Below are 25111 nucleotides of genomic sequence, written 5' to 3' on the forward strand. Positions count from 1 at the left end.
TCAAGGCGCCAGTTTCTTCACTGGCTAGAAAGTCCTCCTCACAAGTGAACGTTGCGCGGAGAATGTTGAGTGTCCAAAATTGTCCATATTGTCTTTGTTTGCCGGTATTTTTGTGGGTGAGTAGCGCTGCATGTAGATGCCAGCTGCTGGTAGGTTTGTGCAGCGCCTTCAATTCGAGCGCGCCTGGTAATGTCTCTCCCTTTCCCTTGCAGGAGAAATTATGTGGTATTAGCGCCTCGAGTCCGGGTTCAGCGCTACTCGAGACTTGGTGGCTAGGTAAGTTTGCACAGAGGCTTTTGGTAAGTATGCACCGGAGAGAGAGAGAGAGAGAGAGAGAGAGAGAGAGAGAGAGAGAGAGAGAGAGAGAGAGAGAGAGAGAGAGAGAGAGAGAGAGAGAGAGAGAGAGAGAGAGAGAGAGAGAGAGAGAGAGAGAGAGAGAGAGAGAGAGAGAGAGAGAGAGAGAGAGAGAGAGAGAGAGAGAGAGAGAGAGAGCGCGCAGTGAAATAAGTGTCTGCGTTATTGGGGCAAGCACAATGAATAATGTCTCTTCTTTCTTTTACAGGGGTTTGTGCGCTCGTACAACTAACCTGGATTTCAGCGCCGCGGGAAGATTCGGTGAGTATGTGCAGCATTACTGATGTGCGCGTGTTAACGCAGTTCTTCTTTGTTCTTACAGGTGCCGGTGTAGAAGTCCCCTCTTCACTGGGGATAGCCGCGGCGTGGAGTAAGAACCAGGTAAGCTGAAGCAGAATGATCCAGAGCGGGTAAGCAGAAGTAGGATGATCCGGAGCAGGTAAGCAGAAGCAGGATGATCCGGAGCAGGTAAGCAGAAGCAGGATGATCCGGAGCAGGTAAGCAGAAACAGGAAGATCCGGAGCAGGTAAGCAGATGCTGGCTGATCCAGAGCACGGAAAGTGTGTTGCTGATACAGCTCAAAGTAAGCAACACGAAGCACTGGAAGAATCTTGGGTATGGCTTATATAGCCAGCCACACCCAAACACTAGAGAGCTCATGAATTATCATTCACTGTTTGGCAACAGGAAGTGGTAACCAGGAAGTTACTACTAACACTAGGAAGGAATGAAAGGAGGGATTTGTTATTGGTTCTTTGTGTGTCTATGCCAGGCCTGCCAAGCCTCCACCCAGCTTGCCTCAACTACCTGCCTGATACCCACGACATCCACTTTGGGAATATGCTCGGCAGCCATGGAAATGCAGTCCCATAGAGTGAATGTAAACTTTGCGATGGCACACTTGGAGTTGGCAGATTTGAGTGCCATACTCTCTGCCGAAAATACCTTCTTTGCCCATCCATCTACTCGTTTGTCGTCCCTATCAGGAGGGATGGTAGGGTATGCCGCTTGCTTAGATGTCGCAGTAGCTGCCTGCACCACCAGAATCTCTGGAGTGCGGTGTTTTGACAGGTCTTTGGGGTCACTACTGGAAGGGCGGTACTTCTTGGTCAAGTCCTTATTAACAGCTGGATTGGTCTCCTGTGTCTCCCAATTCGTCGCCCCCCCCCTTTTCTGCAAGGCAATGTGGAATAGTAATATGGGATACGACTGTGGACCTTTGTCTAAGATGTCAGTAAGGTCCTCTTGTTCATACGGCAATGGAGGTCTACTCCAACCCACCTAATCCACTACCTTTGACATTAGTTGACTGTAGGATGCATCTGCAAGCTCCCCAGCCTCTGGTCTCCCAAACTCCAACTCAGGTGAGGTATCTACCCCGCTTGCAGTCTGCAGGTTGTCATAGAGGTCCCTCATCCTTGACTCCTCTGCAATAAAAATTTCAGGTACATTAGCCGTACCATACTGTAGGCCAAATGGAGCCTCTTCATCAGACTGCTCATCCTCTTCATAAATGGAAGAAAGAGACTTAAAATAGTTTTTATTTGGTAGTGGCACATATGTTTTCTCAAGAATGAGGGGTTTTGTCAGTAATGGGTTCGACGCTGGAGTAGTCGTGGACATCTTTATCAGCACCATAGATTTAACTGGGGTGCTTGGCGTCGATGGTTGAGCTGGCAATGATGGTGCACCTGGCGTTGATACCTTTGGTGTCAATGTTGACGGCTTGGCTGGGGTTGAAGGCACCGCCGGTGTCGAAGGCGTCAACGACCTCGACTTATGCTTCCGGCTAGACTGATCCATCGATGGAACTTCATCAGATCGAGGCCTCAAGGGCTCACGATGCGGATCGGGCCTTCGTCCCGGGTTCGAGGGTGCGCACGATTTAGGTTGAGCCCTTTCCTTCCTGGCTTGCTTCGAAGGCGCGGTAGGAGCATGGATTAGAGGCTTTTGTTTTTCAAATATTTTGAGCATCTCTGCTCAGAAGGCCTCCAACTCGGCCGCAGTGGACTTTTTGGTTGGGGAAGAAACTCTCTCGGGGGGAGCATCAGATGACGAAGTCGACCTACATTGCCCTATTTTCGAGAACGAAGAAGAGTGGTTGGAGCCACTCCTCAATCGCAACCGTTTTGCCCTCTTACTCAGAGGAGCGTCGCCTCTTGACTCGTCAGTCAAAGGTTTCACGGCCAGCGTCAGAGAATTAGGGATTCGGCCTACCTTCAACTTCATAGACTGACAATTGGAGCAGTCGGAGGTGTTATGGTCCGCCCTGAGGTACCACCAACATATTCGATGGGGATCGGTCAATGACATTTTCGACAACAAAAACCCCAACACTTTTTGAACCCGGATCTCGGGATTGTCAGTGTCGATGATGAAGACATTTCAATTCTCGAAATAGAGAAGTCATCACAAAAGCGAAGAAGCACACTATATTTCTCGAAGCTAAAGCTGTCGTGGAAAAACTGAACTGTAGCCAAGGGGGGCTGCGCGTGCTATATATGCCTTTGATGACATCACCCTCGAGATGGAGGCCTTCGAGGGACATTGAGTTGATGCCATCGACGCATATCGGTCTATCCCAAATTATTTGTTCTGTAGCAGCTGAAGCTGCACAATTCATGTCAAAAGATGAGGAATGGACGGCCACCAGGGGGCGCGCGGATGAGTCGCCTCTCCGTGTGAGCGCTCTACACAGGGTCCGGAAAGTGGCAGTGAGCCCCCACTTCGAGACCCCCCCCAGAGCTGATTTTTGACCAAGAGACGTGGGAAGGTGTCCCCCCCACCTGAGAGAAAACCCGGAGAAAATCGGAAGCGGCATCGTGGTGAAATTAACGCCGGCGCTTTGAGGCCTTCGGCGCGGCGTGAGTTCCGCGGAACTCCCAACCCGGGCCTGCGTATACGCGGGAAGTGCCGCCCTCTGAGTCTGATCCGGCGCACTTCTCGGTCCTCCGCGTGGAACCGGCTGCGCACCTCTGCCAAGGGCGGTTGATACCCCCACCGCGACACGGTAGGCGGACCCCTCACCCCCCCTGCAAAGCTCAGGAGGCCCTGGTGGCTTGGTCCTTCACGTCCCCCGCGTTGGCGGGTGCTAACGTCGCTTCACGACCCGGATGCTGTGGGAGGCCTCCCTTTATGGACCCTAAAACCAGGCTAGCGAAATATACGTTTTCACCAATTGCCAGATCCCCAGGGCCCTCCTTGATTTCTATAATGTCGACTGCAGGATCCGAGGCCACCGCGACCAAGGCGGATGTTGCTGATTTGCTTGCCGAAATGAGGGGCATGCGAGCAGATATTGGCAATAGGATAGACAAGATCACGCAGAGGATCGACAAAATGGACGATAGGCTCGAACAGGTTGAGCACAACCAAACATCTCTGAATGTGCTGGAAGCACAGATGGATCACCGAATCGCAGATATATCGGACAGAGAGAATGAACTGCGCCTTAAGGTCGATGACCTCGAGAACAGGGAGCGCCGGAACAATATCCGAATATTTGGTCTTCCTGAGAAAGAGGGCGAAACCGAACTGGACCTGAAGCAATCGTTGCATGCCATCCTGAAGCTCCTATACAACGATGACTCAATTGACGCGCCTAAAATTGACCGCATCCATAGGGCCGGAGGTAGACCGGGGGCCCCGAGATCGGTCCTGGCCCGATTCCATAACTATGCGGACAGAGCGCGAATCTTGGACAAGGCCAGAAGCACCCCACAGCTGTCCTTGGAGAACTCCGTCATTTCACTTTTTCAGGATTTGTCATCCCTCACGTTGGCGATGAGGAAAAAGTGCTCTCCGATCACGAAAATGTTGAAAGACAAGGGCGTCAGGTATCGCTGGGGGTATCCATTTTCCCTCACTTTCGAATGGGAAGGCTCGACAATGAGACTTGTCTCGGAGAAAGACATTGCTGACTGTACGACGGATCTGCTGGGTGCGCCGGAGGGTGCTCCCTCTCATGAGGATCAAGGATCATCTGGTGGTGAATGGAAAGTCAAGGCTTCGCGGCGAAGAAGGATTCCAGGCTCTAGAAAATACAGAAAAATGAACACCTCCCAAGATATGGAACATTGACAGGGTGCCTGAGGTACTTTGACATACTATTTGGTTAGAGGTAAACTGGGAAAATTACTCCACCACGGAGGTTACGAACTCTCATGTGCGAGTCGACCTCCCTATATGTGACTGACTGTGAAAGGTCGCCTCCTCCAAGTGTGAGGTATTGTTAGCTCGATGTCTCGCAGATGTTAGAAATGTGATAAGGCATAATATCTCTGCTCCGCTAGCTCCTGGGGGAGGGTAAATGTCTCTGTTACTGAATTATTGTTATCGTTAAGTGCACACAAAAGTTGGGGGCTCACTGATATATATTATCCTATTATGATAGGACCGCCTGTTTTGCGGTCTTCACGGGTGGTCCGAGTTCGGCTGGGTGATGTCAACCTGGGCGAATCGGGCGCCGAATGTGTTGGGGACGGGGAGGGGGGTGGGGGAGGGGGTGGTTGGGGAACACACTTCTCACACTGATTTTGACACGACGTACACGCAGACACACCTTGCGCACACCGAGGCCCACGATATGCTCCAGACGAGTTGGTCGTCGGTCTCCATGGGATTCTCTGGGAACCAATCCCATCACGACGACCCATGCATAGCGATGGCCGACAGGAAATGTGCCGTGGCACAGAGGGAATGGCCGCCCACGATCAACAATTACACTCAAGATGGCACTCACACCCCGTAGGGACACATTACGCATTTGCACACTCAACGTCAAAGGCTTGAACTCTCCCACAAAACGGTCGATGGTGGCCAGGGAATTTAGAAGGTCGAATGTAGACATCTTGTTCCTTCAAGAAACGAGATATCGGAAGGGAGAGGAGAAAGCCATCCCATCACGTGATATCGGGCTCACCTACTGGAGCTCGGGTATACTCAAAAAGGCAGGGGTGGGAATTCTGGTTCGTAAATGCCTCCGAATGACAACCCTTGACATATGGACGGACAATGAGGGGAGGGCGATCACGGTTGTGGGCAATATAAGGGGCACGACGATTACTCTGGCCACACTCTATGCACCCAATCAAGGGCAAAATCGCTTTCTCCATAGAATCTCTGAAAAAGTCTTCAATATGGCTAAGGGATACACGGTCCTGGGCGGAGACTTTAACATATGGATGGATAGCTCTATTGACAGACAGACCAGGGCTGATGCTTTAGACCCTCCCAACACTCGAACTGAGGCTGAAATTAAGTCTACCCTTGATCTTTATGGCCTTGTAGACAGCTGGCGACATCTACACCCGTCGGAAAAAGGCTTTACCTTTCACTCCCTCCCCCACGACACACTCACACGCATCGATTATATCTTTCTCTCTAACGATCTTCTACGTGTACTGCAAGCTGCCACTATATACCCCTCCGCTTGGTCAGACCACGACATGGTCACAGTTGACATATCCTGGGGTGAGCTGTCGCCGCGCAACACAAAATGGAGGTGTAATGACTCCCTCTGGGCCGACCCGGTCTTTAGAGAGACCTTTGAGATAGAGATTGAGCAATTCTTTCCGACTAATGATACTGGGGAAGTAGGGAAGGTAGCTGTATGGGAAGCAGCCAAGGCTACTTGGAGGGGTATCCTTATAGGGGAGGGGGCCCGAAAGAAAAGGGAACGTACAATATTAGAAAGGGGCATCAGGGAGAAGCTTGCTGTGGCACAGAATCTGGCGCAGACCACCCCGGCTGATAGACCAAAGTACTTAGCTGAAACTAAGCAACTTAGAGAAGAATTGAGGATTCTTATTGCTGGCAAAACGGCCCAGACCTTGCAATACCTTAAACAGAAATACTATGAGAAGGGGGACAAGGCAGATGCTCTCTTGGCGGCCCGCCTCCGTGCGCAGAGAGCAGAGAGATGGGTCGACCAAATTGAGAGGAATGATGGCACCCTGATAGATACAACGGTCACATCCCCGAAGGACATACAGGAGGCATTTGCCTACTTCTATGAGGACCTATATATGTGTGACCCCCCTCCCCCTGTGGGGAGCGTGGATGCATATCTTGTGGGGGCGTGTCTCCCCGCCCTCACGGGCGCGGAGGCCGAATCTCTAGACGCTCCGGTCACTGGGGAAGAGGTGGAAAGTGCCATCAAGAGGCTGAAAATAGGGAAGGCCCCGGGGGAAGATGGATTTACACCGGGTTTCTATAAAGCATTCTCCACCCTCCTTGCACCCTTCCTAGCATCCTTGTTTAATCACATTCTTGACACTGGGCAGGCCCCTCCGTCCTTTTCTCGGGCCCTATTGGCTGTAATTCCCAAGGAAGGCCGAGACCCTAAACACTGTAGCTCTTATCGGCCCATCTCACTTCTTAACATCGACGCCAAGGTGTATGCTAGGGTCATCGCGGCTCGGCTCGAAACATATCTCCCTAGACTGGTGCACTCTGACCAGGTTGGCTTTGTTCTAGGCAGGCAGGGCGCAGATACCATGCGAAAAACACTCCACTTATTATACGAGGCACAGGGAATGGAGGGGGACCCATTGCTCTTATCACTTGATGCTGAGAAAGCTTTTGATAGGGTGTCCTGGGACTTTCTAGAAAGAGTATTGGTCTCATATGGGTTGGGATCCAGACTCTGCCGTGCCATTAGAGCATTGTATGCCTCCCCTACGACATCGGTGGCGGTGAATGGGGGATACTCACGTTGGTTCCCCCTTGAAAGAGGTACGAGACAAGGCTGTCCACTGTCGGCGATATTGTTCGTCATGTCCCTTGAACCGCTGGCGCAGAAACTAAGAAATGACGGTAGAGTCAAGGGCATCACGGTGGGAGAAAGAGAGTACAAACTGGGGCTATATGCGGATGACATCTTGCTTCATTTGACCGACCCCTTGGCCTCAATCCCAGCTGCGCTTGAAATAATTGAGGAATACGGCGCGCTGGCCGGCCTAAAAATCAATACGGAGAAATCAGTCCTCCTCCCGATTGATAAGAGTAGAGATTCTGAGATCGCACGCTTTGCCCCGTTGGGAGTCCAAGTCAGCCTCACTACCCTCCGTTACTTGGGCGTTAATGTTACCCGTGACTTCGATTCCCTATATGGTGCTAACTTCCCCCCACTGCTACTTGCCTTACAGAAAGATAGCCAACGGTGGTCTAAACTCACAATCTCCTGGATGGGTCGTTTAAATGCCATAAAGATGGTCTTTCTCCCCAAGATATTATATTTGTTCCAGATGCTCCCCGTTAGGTTGCCCCCGGAATATTTCGTAGATGTGCGAAAAATGTTTTTGTCCTTCTTGTGGCAGGGCCAAAGACCCAGAATCCCAAGACCCTTACTCCAGCTCCGCAAAGACAACGCGGGAGTAGGCCTCCCGGACATGGAAACATACTACAGGGCGGCGCAACTTAGAGTCCTTGTCCCACACTTTAGGCAACGCTCGGAACCCCAGTGGATAGCCTTAGATAATTACCACCTTCGTCCCTTTATTGTGCCTGAATGGTTATGGGTCCCCAGATCCCAGTTACGTGAAAGTGTTAGATCTCACCCTATCCTAGGTACATTATGGGCTATTTGGAGACCAGGCAAGAAAATGGTTGGAGTCACGACGTGGCCATCCCCCCTGGGTCACCTTTGGTCTCCAGGGATCCGTGACGCCATACCGGAACCGGGAAGCTACGAAACATGGTACCAGGCGGGGCTGGAAAGAGCAGGCCAATTATGGCGTGGGGGAACCTTCGTAACTATACAAGAGCTCCAGGAAGCGCTTGGCATAGGAGCACTCTCGGTCTTCCTCTATCTGAGACTCAAAGGGGTGATGACAAGGCCTGTATGGAAAGACCAGCTGCAGAGGGACCTTACCCCTTTTGAGGCGATCCTTGATCGATGTACAGGCTCCAGTGGTCTGATCAGTGCTATGTATTCGGCCATGATCGAGACTGACATCTCCCCTTCTTTGGTGCTCAAGGGCAGATGGGAGGCGGATATGGGCAGACAGATCTCCGAAAAGCTGTGGCTACACATCTGCAGACGCACTGCGAAGTCCTCAATATCCTGCCAATACAAATTGCATGCTATAAAACTTTTGTATAGATGGCAGTATGACCCGATCAGGCTCGCCAAAATGTACCAAGGTGTTAGTCCATACTGTTGGAGGGGTTGTGGGGAGCGGGCTGGCTACTGGCATATGTGGTGGGGGTGTACCATGGTCCAGACTTACTGGTCGGAGGTTCTTAGCTGGATCAGGGACCTGGATGATGAAGAGAGGGTGAAGCAACCAATGTTTGTCCTCTTCGGTCTGATCGAAACAGGAGACGACGTTGTGAAAGCGCCTAGGATGGTACAGGGCCTCCTGATGGCTGCGCGAGCTTGCCTCACCATGGTTTGGAAGCGGCCCAAGCTCCCTAGTAAAACCGAATGGCTTGGGGTGGCACAGAATCTCTACAGAATGGACTGCCTGACCGCTACGTTACGCGGAGATCGTACTAATGTTGAAAGTGCCTGGTCTGAGTTTAGAGCCAAGCATGCCCCGTAAAGACAAAGTGTGCAATACATTGTTGTGATTTGTGCCAATAATAGTAACAAATGAAGATTTTTGTTGTGGCGGCTCTCTGAGTTGCGTTATGTGTAATGGTCGGTCATCATACTCATATTCGAAGTTCTCTGGTGTTGTCTCGCTGTGCAAGGAGGTTTCCCAACCATTTATTTGGAGATATTAGAGAAGGGGGGGGAGGGGGGAGGGGGAGGGGTGCGACTGGGCGTTGTTGTTCTTGTTCACTATACTGTTCACTTTTCAGGAAATACTGTACAGGATTTATGTTGATGATACTTCTCTCTTGTGCTCTTTCTACTTATACACTGAAATTTCTTCATCGCAATGTAAGTGAATGTTCAACTTGTATAAACTCAATAAACTTTGAATTTAAAAAAAAAAAAAAAAAAGATGAGGAATACGTGGGAGGACACAATCCATTCAAAGCTGCAATACTGCCAGAAAGAGGTGGTGTATTTAGGACAGACAATATCATCAGCAGGCAGAAGCAGAAAGGGCAGCAGGGGTGGAAGGCACACCACAGCAAAGTACTGGGAGGCAGATGCAACAGTTCTTGGGCCTGTGCAATTACTGCTAGTCCTGGATTGTTTACTATTTTACTTAAGCCAGGCCCCTCCTACAGGAGTTGAAGTAAACTCAGAAGGTGAAGGACACCTGAAATGATTGAATAATTCAAGGAATTGAACAACACACTCAGCAATGCACCTGTATTAGCGATCCCAGATTATAATAAATAGTTTTTCTTTTTTTGCATGCTAATGGTCAGGGGATGCCAGCTGTCCTCACTCCAAAGACTTCACAGGGACACAACCCTTTGGCCTATTACAGTGGTCTTCTTGACCCAGTAATGCAGGGGCAATTTAAATGTGAGCAAGCACTTTCAGCAGCAACATTTGCCATCCAAAAATCATCCACCATTATCATGGTATGCCCAGCGACACTATGTAGAGTACAGTGTCTGCTATCCTGGATAAATCGAAGTCTACCCTTACCACTCAATGGGTTTTGGGGGGGTGAGGTGATATTATCAAATCACTCAATTAACATAGTGAGGTGTCACTATCACAGGTTTCCCCCTTTCTCACCTGTTTTCGTTGCCTGATGACTTCTTTAGATGGAGTCTTCTTTCTTATGGTTCGGGTCTTATACAAGCCTGCTCGGCCGTCCTCGGCTTCCAGATTGCGTTCAGCTTCGATGTCCAGGATCAAGGGAAACTCCAGGAATTCAGAAAAGAGGAAGAGGTGCACGCGGTAGCGGTGCAGGGATTCCGGGAAAGGCTGGACAAGAAGGAGGGAAGGTAATTGGAAGAAGGGGATCCAGGAACCAGGAAACAGCAGAATAGTACAAGGGAGAGTACGGAGCACACGTCCGGTCACAGCTAGCAGCAGCGTTGAGACGCGCGGGCCCGCGGGGGTGTGGTTTCTTTATAGAGCACGCTGCGTAGAATGTGAAAACTGGTGAGCAGCGTTCTTGGCTTGCTGCCATGTTGGTAGTACTATGGAGTGTAAACCCTGACGTGTCAGGGACCAGGAGGCCCAGAAGGGGCGAGTTTGATGGTTCATGACAGTCACATTGTTAATCCAGCAACATTTCCCACAGAACCAGTGCAGCCAGGTGACTATATGAATAATTTTACTACATATCAGCACACATTAGTTGACCTTACCAATGTTAAGATCCATTAGGGGAAGGAGAGATCATTTTTGTTGACAGGGCTACAATGACAGATCAGAACACTGGCTGCAGACACACGGGAGCGGCAGTAGCACGCTATGAGGAAGAGGAGTTTGAGGTCATATCAAAAGTGAGACTGCCACAACACTATTCTGCACAAGCAGCACAACTTGAGGCATTAATAACAGTAATAGAAATATCTAAAGGATGTTGTGGCACCATTTATTCTGATTCAGCATGTGTCATATCAACTGTACATTCAGGGCTGTTCAGATGGAAGAGAGGCCTTTAAAATAATCAGATGGCACACTGGTGGAACATGCAAATTTATTTTCCATATCAATAGAAGTGCTGCCCCTTCCTTCAGCATTAACAGTTGTGAAGTGTGCAGCTCATACCAAAGATACAGACTTAATATCTCAGGCCAATGATGCAGCTGAAACAGCAGCAGAAAAAGCAGCATATTTACCACATGTTACAGAACTAGTTCCCACGTTTACAAACATTCCACGAAAGCAAGTACAAATAACTGAATCCTACAATGCCCTACTATGGTGCAATTGATAGAGTTACAGGGACGTGCCCCACAGCAAGAGCAAGCACTGTGGACAAAGAGAGGGTGTTCTTGATCCCCTACAGATTTAATATGGAGACAGAATATTTCAGGGAAGCCTTTTATGCCCCAGGAGCTGCTTAAGGTTGCCTTGAACAATTGCAATACACAGCACACACATCCAAAGAGAACATTGCAGCTGACCTAAAAGAGGAGTGGTTTGTTCCAAATTTGCAGAGTTCATCGTGTAACATGCCAACATTATACCGCAGGTCACATGCTGGAAATGTTTAAGGCAACTTTGCCCCGCCCTTCAGGACCCTTTCGACATCTCCATATCGACTATGTAGATATGGTTCATACATACAATAATTTCCACTATTTGACTGCAGTTGTGTACCCATTCTCCCATTGGCTTGAAATAGGTCCCTGTGCCCATCGCAATGCCAAATCCGTTGCTAAATTGGTTATACGCAAGGGGGGTAATCTTGAGGTGTTGAGCTCTGATAATGGGCCACATTTTTTCTATTACATCTTCAAAAGAATTACTTCCTTATTGGACATGAAGAAAATTGTGTTCAGTTTACCACCCTCAAGCCAACGGGATTGTGGAGCGCCTCAATAGCTTATTAAAATAATGCCTTAGGAAGATGTGCAAAACACTTCACTTTGCTTGCTTTGAGGAACCAGCCTGGTTCCGACAATCATCTGACCCTGCACAGGATTGTTACAGGCAGCAGGCTGCAAGCACCACTTACTCCTGTCCGCACGACTTCTGATGCTCACAGTTCAGCAAACATTTTGGGGGATGAGTTTCAGGGACATTTTAGGGAGCTTACCAATTCTCTTAAGTTCATATCCCAACAGGTTGGGCCCTGCCAAAGTCGGCAAACTGCACCAAGAGCAGAAGCACCAATACCACAAGACGAACCATCAATACTACAGTAACCACAAATGTACCCAGGCGATAGGATTTTCATCAAGAACGTTACGTAAAAGTGGAACCAACATGGGTTCCTTGGCCTGTTTGAGATGACTTCCGCCACACAACTGCTGTGTAGGTTTGCTGGTCGCAAGGCATGGCTCCATTTGTCAGACATCCAGAAAAACAAAGCCATCACCACTGTGACAGGAGAAGAAAAGGGGACAGATACAAGGAGAGTATCCGGCCGCTGTGACATTTTTTTAACCTCGATTAGTTTTTTTGGCAATCGGACTTTCTTTTTTCAACTTCACAGCAGACGAGACCGGGAGGAGTAATGAAATATATGTTATGTTTGATTGTTGTTTGCTTTCATTTTTCTCTTCCTTTCCTTTTGTTTAAACAAGAATGTTTTTTTCCACAACGGAGCACTACTGAGATATGTATCAGAAAATATTATTAGGTCCATGACCAGAAGTAAAAGGGATGTTTTAATTTAAGAAATTGTCTTGGGCATCACTAGGGATGAGCATCACACAGACATTGATAATATGTGGTATAACCACATGAGGGCAGTGGGAAAAGAGAGGGAAAATGATACATGCTATGTCTGCTTCGTCCACATGCGACAGGTGCACCCAAACTCTTTGTCCGACAGGAAGTACCAACACAGACAGCATAACGGTTTGGTTCACCTGGTCTTATGCAGGGTTAGGGGACACAGGGTCCGTGTACAGTGGGAGGAAGAGGACAATGTTGGTTATGAAAAGGAAGGATGCAGAAATAACGCTCGGACACAGCAGTGACATGTTTTTGGTCATAAACATCTATTCAGCATAAAAGAGGGTTGGTAAAATTCCTGCCTGTCCCTGCATCTAAGAGGGGTTTACCTACTTCAAAGAAAACTAATACAAATTTCAGGATATCAAACAAATAGTCACTGTTGTGTCATAAAACCCTACTACTGACCCAAACACTCTTAACCGGAATATAATATGCAAGGATATTTTCTCAACTGAGCAAATAATGGAAAAAGTGCGTTGCCAACAAAAAGGTCAAAATAAAGAAATGCTCTCTTTCAAAAATAAACTGTGTTTTCATATCCAGGGAATTACTCCTTTCCTCTGAATTCTGCTTTCTTCTGCTTAACTAACTAGGAAGTTGTTATTATGTGGTTTTCTTAAAAGTTCAAAATAGCACAAACAAAAGTTCAATTTGAGATGCGAAGGGTTTCCCTGTTCCTGGCTTCTTTCAGACTTCTCCAGAGTCCAAAACACTACTCTGTCAGTCAAGGGATTTGTCTTCTTTCTTTGGCCCCTTTTAAGCTTTCTCAATAATGTACCACACAACTGCTGGGTCCCAGACCCTGTGTTCTCTTAAATAAAGGCCACCGTAGGCTTTTGGCTATCATAGGTGTGGGTGTCCCAGACTCTCCATGCAGTAGTATGTCAGCTTGGTGTACTCTCCTTCCAAGCATATAAATCATCTATCTCTTTGGCTCTCGGGCCCTAGACCCTCTTATCCTTTGGTTATCGTATGGGTGTGAGTTCCAGAATCCCAGTTCTGCATCATAGTGGCTTGGCTTACTCTCCTGCCAAGCACAGGATATTGTCTCTCTTGTGTTTGGGGTCCCAGACCCTTTTATTCTCTTGCTTTCGTATGGGTGTGAATCCCAGACTCACTGTTCTAAATCCTGACAGTTTGGTTTACTCTCCTGCCAAGCATAGGATATTGTCTCTCTTGTGTTTGGGGTCCCAGACCCTTTTATTCTCTTGCTTTCGTATGGGTGCGAGTCCAACCTTTCCATTCTTAATCCGGATAGCTTGTTTTTTTCACCTGCCAAGCATAGGATATTGTCTTTGGGGTGCCAGACCCTTTTATTCTCTTGCTTTCATATGGGTGCGAGTCCCAGACTTGCTATTCTGAATCTTGACAGCTTGTTTTACTCTTTTGCCAAGCATAGGATATTTTCTCTTCTGTGTTTGGGGTCACAGACCCTTTTATTCTCTTGCTTTTTCTGCGTGGGTTCCAGACTCGCAGTATCTTCTTAGGGTTCCAGACCTTCTCATTGCGTTCTTTCTTCTCGCTCACCTGCTTCCCTAGACCTCTAGTCCCTATCGGGATGCCCGCGTACCTTCATGCGTGGTTCACATCTTTCGAGACGTGGGACGTCTGTGCGAGGCTACGGCAGCATTCAGGTGCTTTGTTTTGTCAGCTTCGCAATATTCTTAGTTTCTCCTGGAGTGCCTTTTCTTCAGCTGGCGGGTCCTGAGATCCTGAAACGCCCAGAGGGTCATTTGGGCTGCGATACTGGTAGTCCTTGCATCCTGGTCTATGCCCGGTCCTTCTTCGTACACAGTGTTCAGCTCTCCCAACTTGCAGCCAGTGCTCCAGTGTCACTGAGAACTACTCTCAGGAGAGGGGATCTCTTTCACCTGGTTTCCCTCATCTATTTCGAATGGGTTTGTCCCAATCTGGCTCAGCGGGAGACCAGACTGCTCAGCACAGTTCTTGGGATCAATCTTCCCACTCCTAGCCATCTTCTACGTTCGAGTACTTGTATTACCAATGAATGGAAGACCAGTTGAATTCCCTTGTGTGTTAGTCACTTTCTTAGAATAAGGTTGGTTTGGTTTGCAAAAGTGGATATTAGCACTGTTTACACCAAGGGAAGGAGGGTTTGGTTTCGGTAAAGACACCCCTCTCGAGACATGTTCATACACAGACAGATAAGTGGAATGGTGAGATGGAACACTGTATGGTTCTGATAGGAAATATAATTGGTCCTCCAGGGATGCTCTTTAGTTCACCCCCAGATCCTGAAAAGTACACTGAACATTGTAGATAGTAATGGCGATTTCTGTTTTATGAACTGTACACCTGAGGAGTACGCAGCACAGGGAGAAAGCTTATGCAGTGCTGTAAGGCATGGGTCCCAAAAGATGATTGGGATAGGAAGCACGAGGAGTTATTGGTTAGTAAATTAACCAAAGGGGGGAGTGTAAATATGCAAGTCCAAAGTCCTAAACATGGGCACAAGCATAAATTGAGAACACTCTTTTAGTGAGGTATTAGGCCCCTGGTTGTGACGTGGCTGTCACATGCTTTTTTTGGTGCATTTAGGGTAAACATACTTTTGCCACACTTTTAGGGAGTGTTCAGGCTGTCTGTTGCATAGCAAAACTTACGTGTATCAAACACTTTTTGATTTTCATTCTTTTTATCACACCTATATAATTAGATAAGGTTATGTAACTTGGATTTACTGATTGAGTTTTATTAAGTATAGTTGTTAGTTGTTGTAATGAGAAAGCGGTCTGCCGTGTTAGAATAGGACACTGTTAAAGGCTGCCGATTTTGCCATTTTAGTGTGGTAGGCCGCATTTCAATGCTGTGGTCATTTATTTCTGCTGTTGAGCAGACAACTCTAAGTAGCCAAGGTCAGGACGGAAAGGGATGCTGTACAGTTTCCAGTTAATTGTTGCGAGGGAGGAAGCTCTCAGGGGCCTGAGGCACCCGCTGTCTCGAGACAGCAGGTGCCTTCCCAGACGATAGACAAATGAATACACAATGGTTGGGAAGGCCACAGCGAGATACACGAGAAGGCCCCGACAGCAGCATTGCCAGAAGGAAGAACTAGGTTGTAAGCACAGTGCCCCCACTGGAAGAAAGGCACTCAATGCAGTGGTAAAAGTGTCTCGGTAAAATGAATAAATAGAAGAAATTAATTTCCAGAAGCAGGGCCTCAGACACATTTTTTTTTCATTGTGAGTTTTTTTTCATTGTGAGAAGATAACTAAAAGGTTGTGTCCAGAGTTGGCAACATGTATTGAGATGGGTGTCGCAGAGTGACCATGTGCAAGGGGCGGGAGGCCAAGAGATCCAATTAAGAGGAAGGGATTGTAGTGTTCCATGGGTTGCAACAAAGGTTTGACCTCGCTGATGTCCACTCATTATATGATTGGTCCGTCTCGATGGGATGCTACAGCCCAAGCTGTCTCAGGTGTCGTCTTTAAATTAGGGTAGAGTTTTTTTTATTGCACCTTGAAGAGTGCTATAAGGGTGTAGAAGTAAGGTTTGGACAAAATGGTAGCATGGTTTGTGATATAGACTTTTATTAATAAAAAGAGGGTTGGAGAAAGGCCCCTCTATCCCTAAAACTAAGAGGGGGTTGACCTATCTAAAAGTAAACTAATTAAATTGTCAGGAAATCTGAAACCAAAAAGTCTGTCACTGTGGTGTCTCAAAACATACTTCTGACCCAAACACTAATTATCTATGACAACTGTGCAAGGATGGTCTCTTCTCAAAGTAAAAAGTGTTGGTTGTGTTTTCAACCAACAGAAAAGCTCCCAGTTTTGCTGGTAATAAAAATGATACAAAATAATGTTGCAGAATACAAGATACCAGTACTAGGGTTGTGCTCCTCTACCCTAGATTTCTTCTCATCTTAAGTCACTCGGTAGTACACGAGGAACTGTTTCTTTGCATCACAGTTCTTGTATCCTACGAACTTGGCACGCTCTGCTACCAAGCATAGGATTCCTTTTATAAGTCCAAGGGTTCTTCAACCTCTTATCCTTAACCTCTCATGTGGGTTGCGGGTCACAGACTCACACTACTTAACATGGCTTGGTTCACTCTTCTGCCAAGCAAATGTTCTCCAATAGGCAGTCTCTTTTCCTCTTACAGGGTTCCAGACCCATTTTGCTTTCAACTTTGGCTTCTCATATGGGTGCAGATCCTAGACTAACACTGCTGCGTTTTATCTGCTTGGTTCACTCTCCTGTCAAGTATACAACGGTCTCTCATTTGTTTCAGGGCCCCATACCCTCTGTTTCAAGCTTCTGAGTTCAACTTGTTGTTCCCCGGGATTTCTAAAGGTCCTGTGGAACCTGCATACCTGTTTTCTTCCTTCTCTGAGGTGCCAGCATTTTCCGGGCAACTGTGTGACTTTTGGAGATTCTGGTAACCTTCAGGCATCCAGTGGAGTTTGCAGCGGTTCTGCAGTCTGATGCCCTTTTCCAGCTGCGCGTTCTGTCTCTTCTGCACTTTGCTGGGCTCTGGGAGGCAGAGAAAATTCACCCGGCAACCACCAGAGTAGGCCTCTCCAGATGGAACACACTAGGGTTCTCTCTTCCCCAGGCTTGGGCTAGTTGCTTGCTTGCACAGTTCCCGCTATTCCTCATTGGAGGACGGCTCTTTCACTCTTGCATCTCTCCTGTGCTTCAGCTTGAACTCCCTTCGAACTCCCGCGTGAGATTGATGTATTGATTTGGGCCAATTACTGGCCTTTGGAAACAAGACCGCTCGCTTTGCTTCTTGAAAAAGATCTTTAAACTCCCGTCCATCTTCTTCATCACAGTACCAGCCTTAAAGCGACATGTGTGATATGTTGTACTTTATAGTTTCTCAGTGTTGTCATATAGGTTAGGTTAACTGACCCGACAATAAAATATATCCTCCTGCCCCCTCCATGAATACATGGAGGGGGGAGGAGGATTTAGAGTGGTAGAAGGGGTTGAATATGGTACAGCGGGTTGATACCGCATTTTCTCATGATGGTTGTCCCCAATCCCATAGGGGGATTACTTCGCCATGTGATCCTACCTTGGTGCACCACCCGGAGGAGGACTACTGCACTGAGGACGCACCGCCCTGGCCCATGGGAAAGGTCTCCCCTCCCCTCCAGGGGAGAAGGGTCATCGTCAGATTAATCACAGTGCCAACCAATTAAAATTATGCATTTTGTGCTGACTATGGCATTTTGATGGTCACGAGAAAGGAAACTTCCAATTATATTGCTTAATGTATGGTGTTCTTTAGAGGCTCAATGACGAATAGCCAATGAAATATAAGATTAAGAATTAATGTTGCATTTGTAGAAAATATAAATTTTGCGGTTTCTTGCTTTAAATATTGCTGCCCCAAGTGGGTGTGTTGAGATGGTCCTCAGTTCAGTTCTATGGAGTTGTCTGATTCTCCCGGCTGTATTTGCAAATAAAAGCCTTTTTGACTTGCAATTCGTGCACTCTATTTTTGATAACCTTTGCGTTACTCTGGGGTACTATTATTGGAAGGTGGTACATTCCAGACAGGTGAAAAATATTCTGGACACCGCCAGCACATGTGGGAGCTCCGATACATATGCATTGGCAACTCAAACCGTTGCTTCACGCCAGTATGTGTTATAACCTTAGTATACCGTGCAGGCGTAGCTGAACCCACGTGTTACAATAAAACAAGGCATGTGAAATCCCAAAGTGGATCATCCACGCTTCCAACCTATTGCATAGTCTTAATCTATTTACCCTGTCAAGGCCACAGAGCATCATCTCTGGACCCCTTCATGCACGACATTTAACCCATTGCTTCAGCTGGTGTGAAACAGTTAGCATTGCAAGCATCCTTGCAACTCAACTACCCCTTCCCTCGTGTGAGTCAGGAGGAGACAGAGAGAGAAAAAGAGAGAGAGAGAGAGAGAGAGAGAGAGAGAGAGAGGTAGGGAGGGGAGAGGGAACACACACTGGGATTGTAATAACACTAATTTTCTCATGATGCTATATTGCTCTCCTACTGCCAAATGTCTATGATTCCATGTGTGTGCGTTTCTCACTTTCTTTCTCAATATAATCAGGTGACCACTCTCGTTAGTCGATTCCGGAGCATCAACAGGCTGCCAAATGACTGAAATGCAGCTAATAAGCATGTGAAAACTAATTTTCTGATACTTGAAAATACCAAAGTTCATTCACTGGCTGCCAATCCACCCACACAATAAATTGCTCCATTATCTAAAGTCAGGTAGTTAATTGCCTGGAACAAAGGGCTTTGGGTGTGCTAAGTCCACAATAACCAATTACTGCCCAAGCAGCACCCCTATAATATACTCAAGGGAATATTAACACAACTACTAAGGTAGCGGATACCAATGTCATTCAAATATATCTACGTCTCACAGGCTTACTGGATTAATTGAACGAATGTGCAGATTCATTTGAACAGATAACTTAAAATGTTGCATAGTGTACAGCAAAAGTCTTTATCTACACTTGATAATTCCAAAAGCTCTGTTAAACTGACACTTGACATTTACATTAATGGAAGCATTCCAAATGATAAAACGCCGGATAACACATTGGAAAAGGACAGATAAAGCATTGTGGATGGTACGGTGCTGGTATGCTTCATCATCTGGACTTTTTGCTCTTATTCACGGTACTCTCTCATCCGGAATAATGACATTCTAATATCTGGCATCTGTGGTTCTACAAAGGTAGCAGATAAAAAGCTTTATTCTTGATCTTAGATGGCAGAAATGCCCTCTCTGCAATTAGGCATGGCATGCAGAAATTAATAAAGGTAATGTGTTTTGAGTCACAAAGAATGTCTTGTTCAGACTTAGTCCTTCTTCCTAATGTATTCCCAGTTTTATGTGGTGAATTGCGTCACATTTTGTGTAAAACGAATGCTACCCACATCAGAAATATGGAACAAGTTACCTACCTGTAACTGTTGTTCTCCAGCATGGGTCTGGCATGGATTCACATGCTCATGAATATTCCCCGTCGTCAGGCTGGGAATCCTCGGTAAAGAAAAAACCAGTATCATTTTCGTTTCTGATCTGTCTTTCGTAGTAGTAACCAATCACTGGTCTCTGCGTCATACTGACCACAGCCAATGACTGCCCTCTACCTAAGCACCGCCTCTGGCAGCCATCTTCAGATTTGGAAGCACGTGAAGTGGCAGTATGACCAAGTGAAGAGCCGCAGAGGGGTAGGCGGGAGGGTTCGCATGTGAATCCATGCCAGACCCATGCTGGAGAACAACAGTTACAGGTAAGTAACTTGTTCCTTCTCCAGCATGGGGTCTGGCATGGATTCACATGCTCATGAATAAAGAATACATAGCAGTACACACATGCACAACCACGGGAGGTGGCAAAGGCTCAACATTAAGCATTACATCAAACTCAACATTAAGCATCTTACCTCCTCACCAGGCTCACCTCAGGCGAACAGGTTGCGCAGCACTGCTTGGCCGACCCTGGACTCCTCCCTGGAATCCCGATCGACGCAGTAGAATTTCGTGAAGGTGTGCGTCGACCTCCACGTAGCAGCCCTGCATATGTCCAGCAGGGGCACACCAGAAAGGAACGCCGTGGTAGCTGCGATCGCTCTGGTGGAATGGGCTCTCGGACGGCCAGGCAGAGGTCGGTTTGCCAACCGATGACAGTACATGATACAGCCGGAGAGCCATCTGGAAATGGAAGCCTTCGAGAGAGCCTTCCCCTGATTGACAGGTCCAAAGTTCACAAAGAGTTGTGACGTCTTCCGAAAACACTTTGTGCGGTCCACGTAGAACTTCAGCGCTCTAGCCACATCCAGCGAGTGCAAAGTCCTCTCAGCCGGCGACGAAGGCAACGGGAAGAATACAGGCAACACCAAGGGTTTGTTGAGGTGGAAGTCCGACGGTACCTTGGGCATGAAGGAGGGGTGCGTCCTGAGCACTACCCTCGTGTCGTGAAAAGTCAAGTACGGGGCCTTGCAGGAAAGGGCCTGGATCTCTCCCACCCGTCGTGCGGAGGTGATGGCCACAAGAAACGCTGTTTTCCACGACAGAAACTTCAACGGGGCCGAGTGCAGAGGCTCGAACGGAGGTCCCATGAGCTTGGTCAGCACCACGTTGAGCTCCCACGCCGGGGCCGGAGCCTTCACCGGCGAGAACGATCTGAACAGTCCCTTCATGAACTCTTTCACCAGACGATGAGACCACAAGGACGTCCGCCCCGTGGTTCTGGTGTATCGGGAGATCGCAGCAAGATGAATCTTGATGGACGCGTGTGCCAGTCCAGCTTTGGCCAGCGTCAGCAGGTACGGCAGTACTTGGGGAGCCGTAATCCGTAGAGGGTTAATCTTCTGTGCGTGGCACCAGACAGAGAACCTCTTCCATTTGTGTCCGTAGCATTTAAGAGTCGAGGACGCCCTGGCCTTTGCAAGAACCTCTCTGCAGTCGGCCGGTATGTCGTATCCTTCAAACTCTAGCGCTGCAGGAGCCAGGCCTGCAAGTTCAGCGATTTCGGGTCGTGGTGGAGGATGGCGCCTCCTTCCCTGGAGAGCAGATCCGCGTCCACCGGCAGCTTGATTGGCGGGGACGCTGACAAATCCAGAAGGTCCGGGAACCATATCTGCCTCGGCCACGCAGGTGCGACGAGGATCATCCTGCACCGTGACCTCTTGAGCTGGTTGACGAGCCGGATTAGCAGTGGCAGAGGAGGGAACGCGTAGAGGAACAGGCCCTCCCAGGGGAACGAGAAAGCATCGCCCATGCTCCTCGCCTGGGGAAACCTGCTGGCGAACCTCCGGCACTTGGAGTTCGTCGCCGTCGCGAACAGGTCGATCTAGGGTGTGCCCCACCGTCGGAAGAGGCGATCCACTAGATCCTGCCGTAGTTCCCACTCGTGGCACGAGCGCAGCTCCCTGCTGAGTGAGTCGGCGATGGTGTTTTTTATCCCTGCCAGATGAAACGGCACCAGAAACATCCCTTGGGCAACTGCCCAATGCCACAGGTCCTGCGCCTCCTTGGACAGTGCTGGGGACCTGGTTCCGCCCCTGTAAAACATGGTGGTGGTGTTGTCGGTGAAGATCCTCACCACCTTGCCCTTGAGGGACGGAAGGAAGGACCTGAGGGCCCAAAACACTGCACGGAGCTCCAGGACGTTGATATGTAGGGATTTCTCCGTCGGGAGCCAAAGGCCTCTTGCGTTCAGATTTTCGGTGTGCGCTCCCCACCCTTCCAGGGAGGCATCCGTGGTCACTCTCTCCTGGTGGGCTGGGGTCTGGAAGTCCATGCCCGCCGTCAGATGCGCGCGGGTGCCCCACCACCGGATCGCTCGTCGGAAACTCTTGTCGAGTGTGATCCTTTCCTCGAAGCTGCCCGTCGTTTGGATCCAGCGCGCGTCCAGGAACTCCTGCAACGGGCGCATCCGGAGCCTGCACATGGGAATGAGGTAGATACAGGAAGACATCATTCCGAGGAGGGACTTGATGGACCTCACCTTGGCCGCGTCGGCCACCAGCATCCGCTGCACCTTGCCCAGGATGGTCCTGGTCCTCTCCTCCGACGGGGAGGCCAGAAGGGACACTGTGTCGAGCCTCGCTCCCAGAAACAGAGCGTCTTGCGCGGGCACCAGGTGGGATTTGGCGTAGTTCACAGAGAATCCCAGGTCCGTGAGAAGTTGGACGGTCCTTGCCGTGTGAACCACGGCGAGCTCCCTTGTCTTGGCTCGGATGAGCCAGTCGTCCAGGTAGGGGTAGACGTGGATCCCTTCGCGGCGCAGCTGAGCCGCCACCGGTGCGAGGCACTTGGTGAACACCCTGGGTGCCGACCGTAGACCGAAGGGAAGGGCTTTGAACTGGTAATGGCGCCCTTGGACCACAAACCTGAGGAATTTTCGGTGCCCCTTCAAGATGGGAATGTGGAAGTAGGCATCCTTCAAATCCAACGACGACAGGAAGTCTCCTTCCTCCAGCTGGCCCAGGACGTGCTGGAGGGTGACCATCCGGAACGTTTGCGCCTTGATGAACTTGTTCAGACGTCGCAGGTCCAGGATGGGGCGCCATCCCCCCGTCTTCTTCTTCACGAGGAAGTATCTCGAGTAGACTCCGGAGCCCCGAAGCCTCTTCGGGACGGGTTTGATGGCGCCCTTCTTGAGCATCGCCTTCACCTCCAGGAGAAGTTGAGGGACGTGAAGTTCTTTCCTGGCCACGGGGGGGACGCGCGGACACTTTCTCTGAAACTCGAGCGCGTGGCCCCGGGCCAAGGCGTACAGCACCCAACGGTCGGTGGAGATGGACTCCCACACGCTGACGAAGCTCGCCAGCCGGCCTCCCACCGGGGTGCTTCGGTGGGGGCCCGACCCCACGGTCGGTTCAATCCTGCTTCAACGAGGCCTTGCCGCCTTGCCCTTGGCGACGACGGTGGGGTCCGCCAGATTTGCCTCGTCCTCTGTAGGCCTCCTGAGACGACGAGCGGGCCGCTTGACGGTAGGAGGAGAAACCGCCGCCGGAACCTTTGGAGGCGCCCTTGCCTCCGCTGCTCCGAAAGGGCGTCCGTCGTTGTTGTAGAACTCCAAGGGCCCGGGCCGTCTCGGTGTCCGCTTTAATGGCCTGAAGGGAATCGTCCACTGTTTTCCCAAACAGGTTGTTCCCATCGAAGGGCATGTCCAGGACTCTGGTCTGAACGTCTTGACGGAAGTCCGTAGCCTTGAGCCATCCACGCCGCCTAAGGCAAACGCCGTTGCCCAACTGGCGGAACCCAGTGTCGGCGATGTCCGTCGCAACGGTAATGGCGTGGTCCGAAGCCACCTCACCTTCCTGCAGGATCTCCAGGGCCTCTGCCCTCTTGTCGTCCGGCAAGAAGTCCAGCAGGGGAGCCAGTTTGTACCAGAGCTCCCTGTCGTATCGGGCCACGATAGCCAAGGCGTTGGCAGCTTTAATCGTCGTCGCTGCAGACGAGATGACTCTGCGTCCCATAGCGTCCAATTTCTTTCCCTCGCCGTCCGGTGGGGAAGTCGAAGTGGAGGCCGCACCCCCCCCGCTTTTTTCCTGGCCGCCGCGGAGACGACGGAGTCCGGGGTAGGCTGCGCCCGAAGGCACAGGGGGGCCGTGTCCGGGACCCGGTACTTTTTCTCGTACCGGTCTCTTCTAGCTGGCGTCGTGGATGGGTTCTTGAGGAGGGTGAGGCCCTCATCCCAAATGTCGTCCAATAGAGGCACCGCGAGGACCGTCTTCCTCTTGGCCTCGCGCCGCTGATAAAGGAAACCTTCCTTCTTCTTCTCCTCAGGGCAGAGTTGGAAAAGCTCGGATGCCCTGGCGATCATGGAGTGGAACGATCCAATCTCGTCGGGCGGAGAAGCCCTGGTGGGAGGCGACGACGGTAAATCCTCGTCGTATATCTCGTCGTCCGTACCCGTTGCTGCCGTGTCAGTACCCGTATCATCCCCTCGGGTGGACTGGGAGGAGGGCTGGAAGGGGCGCGATGGCTGAAAAGGAGGAGGAGGGTGGATCCTTCTTTTCTTGGCAGGGGGAACTCCAGAAGGTCCCGGCTCTGGGTCCCCCGACGGGAGAGGTTCCGTCGGCAACGGTAGTCTCGTCCTTATCTCTGAGCATAAGGACTGTATAGCCAACAAAATGGCCGCCGAGCTGTCCCGTGGCGCTGGCCGAGGGTAATCCGACGGGCGATCAGGGGCCCCGTCGGTACCCTCGACGATGTCGTCGTCACCTGCGTCGGGATCCATCCCGACGGGCCGGTCTTCTTCCACGCCGAGGCCGTGGCTTAAGACTTCGACCAGCTCCTCCTCCGAGGTTGAGGCCGAATCTACGACGACGCCCTGCCCCCCCTTTTTCTTCCCCACGGGGGATTTCACAGGGGTCCTATCGATGGGCACAAAAGAGGACTCCCTCCGCGGTGGCAGGGAGACTCTGAGCCCCGAGGTCGCCACCACTAGCATAGCCTCCACAGGCTGAGCCAGGGCCGCCGCGACAGACTCGATAGAGGGCTTGGCCAGATGGATTAAGGCCTTCACCACCTTAGGTGCGCTCACCGCCTTATCCTCGAGGGGGGGGGGCAGTGCCTCGCTCCCCCTCCGCCTTCGAGCTCGACCGGGCCTCTCCAGGAGCCACGCCGGGTGCTCGGCCTTCCTCTTACCCGACCCAGAGCGTTGGCTCGTGGTTGATGGTGCCGGGGAGGGTGCGCCCAGCCTGGCGCCCGTAGAGCCCGACCGTTCGGCGCTCCCGGTGCCAGCGGACTCGCGGTGCTTGGCCTTATGTTGGACCCCCGTCGCCGGGGCGTCCTCAAAGGTCTTAGAAGACCGCTCGGATTTCTTCCTCTTCTTCTCGCCGGACGGGCTCTTCCCTTCCAGCCAGTTGGCGAGACGTTGATGGCAGTCCTTCATGGTCCGCTCCGACATGTTGCCGCAAAACGCACAGTCCTTCTCCACGTGCGTCTTGTCCTCATGTAGGCAGTAAAGACAAAAAGAGTGTT

At 50.1% G+C, this 25111-nt stretch overlaps 1 protein-coding gene across 2 annotated transcripts in view; it reads right to left on the reverse strand.

Annotated features, from left to right (window-relative positions):
• ZNF592 (zinc finger protein 592) overlaps nt 1-25111 on the reverse strand; it is an 887418-nt gene that overhangs the window by 463978 nt on the left and 398329 nt on the right. The window lies entirely within an intron of this gene.

Source organism: Ambystoma mexicanum, chromosome 11, assembly GCF_040938575.1.
Source record: "Ambystoma mexicanum isolate Mex_15411 chromosome 11, UKY_AmexF1_1, whole genome shotgun sequence".
Lineage (NCBI taxonomy): Eukaryota > Metazoa > Chordata > Amphibia > Caudata > Ambystomatidae > Ambystoma > Ambystoma mexicanum.